General features: G+C 55.2%; 2 non-coding genes across 2 annotated transcripts; both read right to left on the bottom strand.

Moving 5' to 3' along the window:
• Window positions 1-1,113: 1,113 nt before the first annotated feature.
• On the bottom strand, window positions 1,114-1,268 carry LOC124587633. Its single transcript, XR_006975544.1, has one exon. It is a non-coding gene; the product is annotated as a 5.8S ribosomal RNA (ribosomal RNA).
• Window positions 1,269-1,619: 351 nt separating this feature from the next.
• Window positions 1,620-3,529, bottom strand: LOC124587621. The gene has a single exon (XR_006975534.1). It is a non-coding gene; the product is annotated as a small subunit ribosomal RNA (ribosomal RNA).
• Between the last annotated feature and the right edge of the window lie 3,971 nt (window positions 3,530-7,500).

Here is a 7,500-nt window from a genome sequence, read left to right as displayed (position 1 = left end):
CGCTTTACCCGGGACCCGTGCGTCCTGAAGCAAGCCTGTAACACGTGGTTGGCGGTCTCTACGGCCTGGCAGCCCGCGCGGCATCTGGTGTCCGCCTCCCGCCCGCGACTGCGCCGTGCCTTCGTGGGGAAGGCGTTGATGCGGGCGCGGAGAGCGTCGATGAAGTTACGCCCAGATAGCAGGCGACTGGTGTCAGCGACCCACTGGTGTTGCCCCTTGACGGCGGCGGAAGATGACAGCGCCGCACCGTCAAAGGCAACGTGCAGGCGCGCGGCCCACCGGCACCCAGCGGGTCGCGACGTCCTACTAGGGGAGAAGTGCGGCCCACCGCACACCGGAACGGCCCCACCCCGCGGCGAGTGGAAAGGCAACCGGACACGACCCCGCCGCGGATTGCTCCGCGCGGGCGGCCGGCCCCATCTGCCGAGGGCGGAGGCCAGTGGCCGGATGGGCGTGAATCTCACCCGTTCGACCTTTCGGACTTCTCACGTTTACCCCAGAACGGTTTCACGTACTTTTGAACTCTCTCTTCAAAGTTCTTTTCAACTTTCCCTCACGGTACTTGTTCGCTATCGGTCTCGTGGTCATATTTAGTCTCAGATGGAGTTTACCACCCACTTGGAGCTGCACTCTCAAGCAACCCGACTCGAAGGAGAGGTCCCGCCGACGCTCGCACCGGCCGCTACGGGCCTGGCACCCTCTACGGGCCGTGGCCTCATTCAAGTTGGACTTGGGCTCGGCGCGAGGCGTCGGGGTAGTGGACCCTCCCAAACACCACATGCCACGACAGGCGGCAGCCTGCGGGGTTCGGTGCTGGACTCTTCCCTGTTCGCTCGCCGCTACTGGGGGAATCCTTGTTAGTTTCTTTTCCTCCGCTTAGTAATATGCTTAAATTCAGCGGGTAGTCTCGCCTGCTCTGAGGTCGTTGTACGAGGTGTCGCACGCCACACCGCCAGCCGGCTGTGCACGCTACCGAGTAAGTACCGGTATGCGAACCGCCAGGCGACGGGCGCGCATCGCACGTTTAAGGAGGCGCGGCCGGCCCCACAGGCGGCCGCGACGCTCCCAGGTCTGCGAAGCGGGGCAAACGCCGCGCGCTTCAGTATACGTAGCCGACCCTCAGCCAGACGTGGCCCGGGAACGGAATCCATGGACCGCAATGTGCGTTCGAAACGTCGATGTTCATGTGTCCTGCAGTTCACATGTCGACGCGCAATTTGCTGCGTTCTTCATCGACCCACGAGCCGAGTGATCCACCGTCCTGGGTGATCTTTTCTTAGTTTACACTGTCTCTTTCAAGACAGTTGCATAGGCGGGACGTAGGCGTGTGGCGGCCCCTGTTCAAGCGTTCTGTGTCCAACGGCCTCACGGCCGATGGGCGTCGTACGGCTCCACACCGGAGCGGACAGGCAGTCGGGCGAAAGTCATTCAAAACCGGCGCCAGGCGCCAGGTGCCGCAGGCCAGCCGCTCCAGCGCTTCAGCGCTCGTACCACACAACATTGGCGTTAGTTTTGAGAAGCACGCGTGGTTCCGCACGCGGCGCACGGCTACTGCGAGCCGTACAGGTAGCGTGTTGCGCGACACGACACGCACATCGAAAGACATGCAGTCTAGTCGGTAATGATCCTTCCGCAGGTTCACCTACGGAAACCTTGTTACGACTTTTACTTCCTCTAAATGATCAAGTTTGGTCATCTTTCCGGTAGCATCGGCAACGACAGAGTCAATGCCGCGTACCAGTCCGAAGACCTCACTAAATCATTCAATCGGTAGTAGCGACGGGCGGTGTGTACAAAGGGCAGGGACGTAATCAACGCGAGCTTATGACTCGCGCTTACTGGGAATTCCTCGTTCATGGGGAACAATTGCAAGCCCCAATCCCTAGCACGAAGGAGGTTCAGCGGGTTACCCCGACCTTTCGGCCTAGGAAGACACGCTGATTCCTTCAGTGTAGCGCGCGTGCGGCCCAGAACATCTAAGGGCATCACAGACCTGTTATTGCTCAATCTCGTGCGGCTAGAAGCCGCCTGTCCCTCTAAGAAGAAAAGTAATCGCTGACAGCACGAAGGATGTCACGCGACTAGTTAGCAGGCTAGAGTCTCGTTCGTTATCGGAATTAACCAGACAAATCGCTCCACCAACTAAGAACGGCCATGCACCACCACCCACCGAATCAAGAAAGAGCTATCAATCTGTCAATCCTTCCGGTGTCCGGGCCTGGTGAGGTTTCCCGTGTTGAGTCAAATTAAGCCGCAGGCTCCACTCCTGGTGGTGCCCTTCCGTCAATTCCTTTAAGTTTCAGCTTTGCAACCATACTTCCCCCGGAACCCAAAAGCTTTGGTTTCCCGGAGGCTGCCCGCCGAGTCATCGGAGGAACTGCGGCGGATCGCTGGCTGGCATCGTTTATGGTTAGAACTAGGGCGGTATCTGATCGCCTTCGAACCTCTAACTTTCGTTCTTGATTAATGAAAACATACTTGGCAAATGCTTTCGCTTCTGTTCGTCTTGCGACGATCCAAGAATTTCACCTCTAACGTCGCAATACGAATGCCCCCGCCTGTCCCTATTAATCATTACCTCGGGTTCCGAAAACCAACAAAATAGAACCGAGGTCCTATTCCATTATTCCATGCACACAGTATTCAGGCGGGCTTGCCTGCTTTAAGCACTCTAATTTGTTCAAAGTAAACGTGCCGGCCCACCGAGACACTCACTCAAGAGCACCCTGGTAGGATTGCAACGGGGTCCGCCTCGGGACGCACGAGCACGCACGAGGCGCGTCGCACGCCTTCAGCTCGCCCCACCGGCAGGACGTCCCACGATACATGCCAGTTAAACACCGACGGGCGGTGAACCAACAGCGTGGGACACAAATCCAACTACGAGCTTTTTAACCGCAACAACTTTAATATACGCTATTGGAGCTGGAATTACCGCGGCTGCTGGCACCAGACTTGCCCTCCAATAGATACTCGTTAAAGGATTTAAAGTGTACTCATTCCGATTACGGGGCCTCGGATGAGTCCCGTATCGTTATTTTTCGTCACTACCTCCCCGTGCCGGGAGTGGGTAATTTGCGCGCCTGCTGCCTTCCTTGGATGTGGTAGCCGTTTCTCAGGCTCCCTCTCCGGAATCGAACCCTGATTCCCCGTTACCCGTTACAACCATGGTAGGCGCAGAACCTACCATCGACAGTTGATAAGGCAGACATTTGAAAGATGCGTCGCCGGTACGAGGACCGTGCGATCAGCCCAAAGTTATTCAGAGTCACCAAGGCAAACGGACCGGACGAGCCGACCGATTGGTTTTGATCTAATAAAAGCGTCCCTTCCATCTCTGGTCGGGACTCTGTTTGCATGTATTAGCTCTAGAATTACCACAGTTATCCAAGTAACGTGGGTACGATCTAAGGAACCATAACTGATTTAATGAGCCATTCGCGGTTTCACCTTAATGCGGCTTGTACTGAGACATGCATGGCTTAATCTTTGAGACAAGCATATGACTACTGGCAGGATCAACCAGGGAGCTGCGTCAACTAGAGCTGAGCAGCCGGCCGCCCGGGAGTGTGTCCCGGGGGCCCGCGCGAACACGCAAGCGTCCGCTCAATTATTCTGCAAACAGGAGGAGGCTGAGCTCCCCTGCACAATACACCTCGAAACCCTCTCAGGTCCCGGCGGCGCGCAGCGCCGTCCTAAGTACTTGGTCGGGTTCGAGAGAGGCGCAATCGCCCGGAGTTTGGCGAGTAGACGCTTTAGGTGCGACCACCCGTGCTCCCAACTGAGCTTGCCGCTGCCGACAGAGGCCCGGGAGCGTGCTGTCGTGGCATTGCCGGCGGGAGACAACACGCGCCACCTACGGTGGCCGGCAGCTCCAACGCCAGCGCCACAGAAGGACAAAAGCCCCACTTGGGTGCCGAAGCGAACTCTCCCAGCACAGCGCACGCGCCAACACGTCCGCACAGCTGCGATACAATCCACCTGCGAGAACCGCAGAGGCGACCGAGCAGCAGACGGCGTCGCGGCGCCGAGCGCCGGGCGGCGGCGCATCCTCAGCGCACACAGTCCTCAATCGGACCAGCACACTGCAGATGTCCACCGCGCTTCGCACCGGGCCCGCGAGGACCTACTTTGGCCGCACGGCGCCGCGTGCAGGGTGCGCCGGCGCGCAGCTGCGCCGCCTGCCGCCTCCGTCGGCCGGCGCGCCTGCCACTGGCCGCCCCCACCAGCCGGCTGTAGCGCGTGCGCCCACGCACCGCGCGGCCAGCACGCCGGAAGGCCCCCCCTCACCGGCCGGGGACGGTCCCACCCAGCCACCGCCGCGTATCGCTTCACACCCACATGCCATTCACGTTCGTGGGCATGGTGGGTATCGCTGAAACAACCGGTTGGTAGCTCAACCGATCGTCGCCATCACTGATTCACCTCTAGCGAGAACAACCGCACCACAACGGTTTACCAGTTCTTCATTTGCGTAACGTCACCAGCAAACGTAGACGTCCATCGCCATTTGCAAATTCAACGATTGTTGCATGCCTGTGTCAGGTGTCACGACACACTATGTCTGCCCACATACACGCAACAACATGTGCACGCTTCGCGAACACGTGGAAGGTGGCCCCCGTACGTATGCGATGTCCATTGCGCGAACGACTGTCAACCGGCCTCTGTCGCATGTCGCAGATGTGGAACGCAGTGCACCATGCTATCACGGTGTGTGAGAAGAGACGACTACGTCTGACAACACGCGCCACTACATCAACAGACGGCTCATGCTGATCGCCATCCACGGCATACCATACTGCAATCCAGCTCTTATAGGGAGACGACACGTAGCTGAGTGCACAATATTTGGACCGTATGGTTCGCCGTTGTTGGCGCAGTCGTGGTACGGTCACACATGTACCACGATGTATCATTCAGTACATGAGGACCAATGTGCGGTACAGTGTGTGATTTGGACGTACAACATCAGCGGACAGTTGCCACAAGCCGTACCACAACGTAGGCTGTGCTTCGCCATGCGAATGCCAATGAACAACTGCGAAGGGCATTGAGCATGTACGTCCTGCCGCCATCCGCATTACAGTGTATAGCTGCAAGGTGTTTAACATGAAGCGATACTCTGGGGACCGGGCAGTGCGAGTAGCAAACTATATTGCGGGGGTTGCAGTTAGGCAACACTACACTAATTTAACGCGTCGTATGACAATTACAGAGCAGGTTAAGGCCCAACGTGTGTTGGGTTAAGGCCCAACGTGTGTTGGGTTAAGGCCCAACGTGTGTTGGGTTAAGGCCCAACGTGTGTTGGGTTAAGGCCCAACGTGTGTTGGGTTAAGGCCCAACGTGTGTTGGGTTAAGGCCCAACGTGTGTTGGGTTAAGGCCCAACGTGTGTTGGGTTAAGGCCCAACGTGTGTTGGGTTAAGGCCCAACGTGTGTTGGGTTAAGGCCCAACGTGTGTTGGGTTAAGGCCCAACGTGTGTTGGGTTAAGGCCCAACGTGTGTTGGGTTAAGGCCCAACGTGTGTTGGGTTAAGGCCCAACGTGTGTTGGGTTAAGGCCCAACGTGTGTTGGGTTAAGGCCCAACGTGTGTTGGGTTAAGGCCCAACGTGTGTTGGGTTAAGGCCCAACGTGTGTTGGGTTAAGGCCCAACGTGTGTTGGGTTAAGGCCCAACGTGTGTTGGGTTAAGGCCCAACGTGTGTTGGGTTAAGGCCCAACGTGTGTTGGGTTAAGGCCCAACGTGTGTTGGGTTAAGGCCCAACGTGTGTTGGGTTAAGGCGCAACATAGGTTAGGTTAAGGCGCAACATAGGTTAGGTTAAGGCGCAACATAGGTTAGGTTAAGGCGCAACATAGGTTAGGTTAAGGCGCAACATAGGTTAGGTTAAGGCGCAACATAGGTTAGGTTACGGCGCAACATAGGTTAGGTTAAGGCGCAACATAGGTTAGGTTAAGGCGCAACATAGGTTAGGTTACGGCGCAACATAGGTTAGGTTAAGGCGCAACATAGGTTAGGTTAAGGCGCAACATAGGTTAGGTTAAGGCGCAACATAGGTTAGGTTAAGGCGCAACATAGGTTAGGTTAAGGCGCAACATAGGTTAGGTTAAGGCGCAACATAGGTTAGGTTAAGGCGCAACATAGGTTAGGTTAAGGCGCAACATAGGTTAGGTTACGGCGCAACATAGGTTAGGTTAAGGCGCAACATAGGTTAGGTTAAGGCGCAACATAGGTTAGGTTAAGGCGCAACATAGGTTAGGTTATGGCGCAACATAGGTTAGGTTACGGCGCAACATAGGTTAGGTTACGGCGCAACATAGGTTAGGTTAAGGCGCAACATAGGTTAGGTTAAGGCGCAACATAGGTTAGGTTAAGGCGCAACATAGGTTAGGTTAAGGCGCAACATAGGTTAGGTTAAGGCGCAACATAGGTTAGGTTAAGGCGCAACATAGGTTAGGTTAAGGCGCAACATAGGTTAGGTTAAGGCGCAACATGGGTTAGGTTAAGGCGCAACATGGGTTAGGTTAAGGCGCAACATGGGTTAGGTTAAGGCGCAACATGGGTTAGGTTAAGGCGCAACATGGGTTAGGTTAAGGCGCAACATGGGTTAGGTTAAGGCGCAACATGGGTTAGGTTAAGGCGCAACATGGGTTAGGTTAAGGCGCAACATGGGTTAGGTTAAGGCGCAACATGGGTTAGGTTAAGGCGCAACATGGGTTAGGTTAAGGCGCAACATGGGTTAGGTTAAGGCGCAACATGGGTTAGGTTAAGGTACAATATGGGTTAGGTTAAGGTACAATATGGGTTAGGTTAAGGTACAATATGGGTTAGGTTAAGGTACAATATGGGTTAGGTTAAGGTACAATATGGGTTAGGTTAAGGTACAATATGGGTTAGGTTAAGGTACAATATGGGTTAGGTTAAGGTACAATATGGGTTAGGTTAAGGTACAATACGGGTTAGGTTAAGGTACAATACGGGTTAGGTTAAGGTACAATACGGGTTAGGTTAAGGTACAATACGGGTTAGGTTAAGGTACAATACGGGTTAGGTTAAGGTACAATACGGGTTAGGTTAAGGTACAATACGGGTTAGGTTAAGGCACTTGGGGGGGGGGGGGGCCCGGTTTGTTGATTGTGATTATCGTAAGTAAATGACTGCGGCATCATCTGATTTGCCACGTCAGGGTGCACCTTTGGCTCATAACAGGCGGCGCTCTGATTCCATGCTTGTGGCAGACCTGTGTCTTTCATTCCTGCCATTGTTTGTGTGGTGTGACAGGAGGCAGTATTGTGATGTTGGGTGCACCCCTGTCTGGGACATGTGTGGGTGTTGGTGGCTTAGCTGAGCAATGGTGGTTGTCGGAAGGGTGGGATATTCTGTTTTCCGAGTGGACCTCCCGGTCTGGTTATGATAGTGTGGATTGTCTAATGTGGCAGAGAGGATGCACTGGGTGTTGTTCCATGCTGGTGCTTACATATTGTCTGTGTGCCTGTTACAGG

This window comes from Schistocerca americana, unplaced genomic scaffold (assembly GCF_021461395.2).
Source record: "Schistocerca americana isolate TAMUIC-IGC-003095 unplaced genomic scaffold, iqSchAmer2.1 HiC_scaffold_607, whole genome shotgun sequence".
NCBI lineage: Eukaryota > Metazoa > Arthropoda > Insecta > Orthoptera > Acrididae > Schistocerca > Schistocerca americana.
This window is presented reverse-complemented; position numbering and strand designations above follow the sequence as displayed.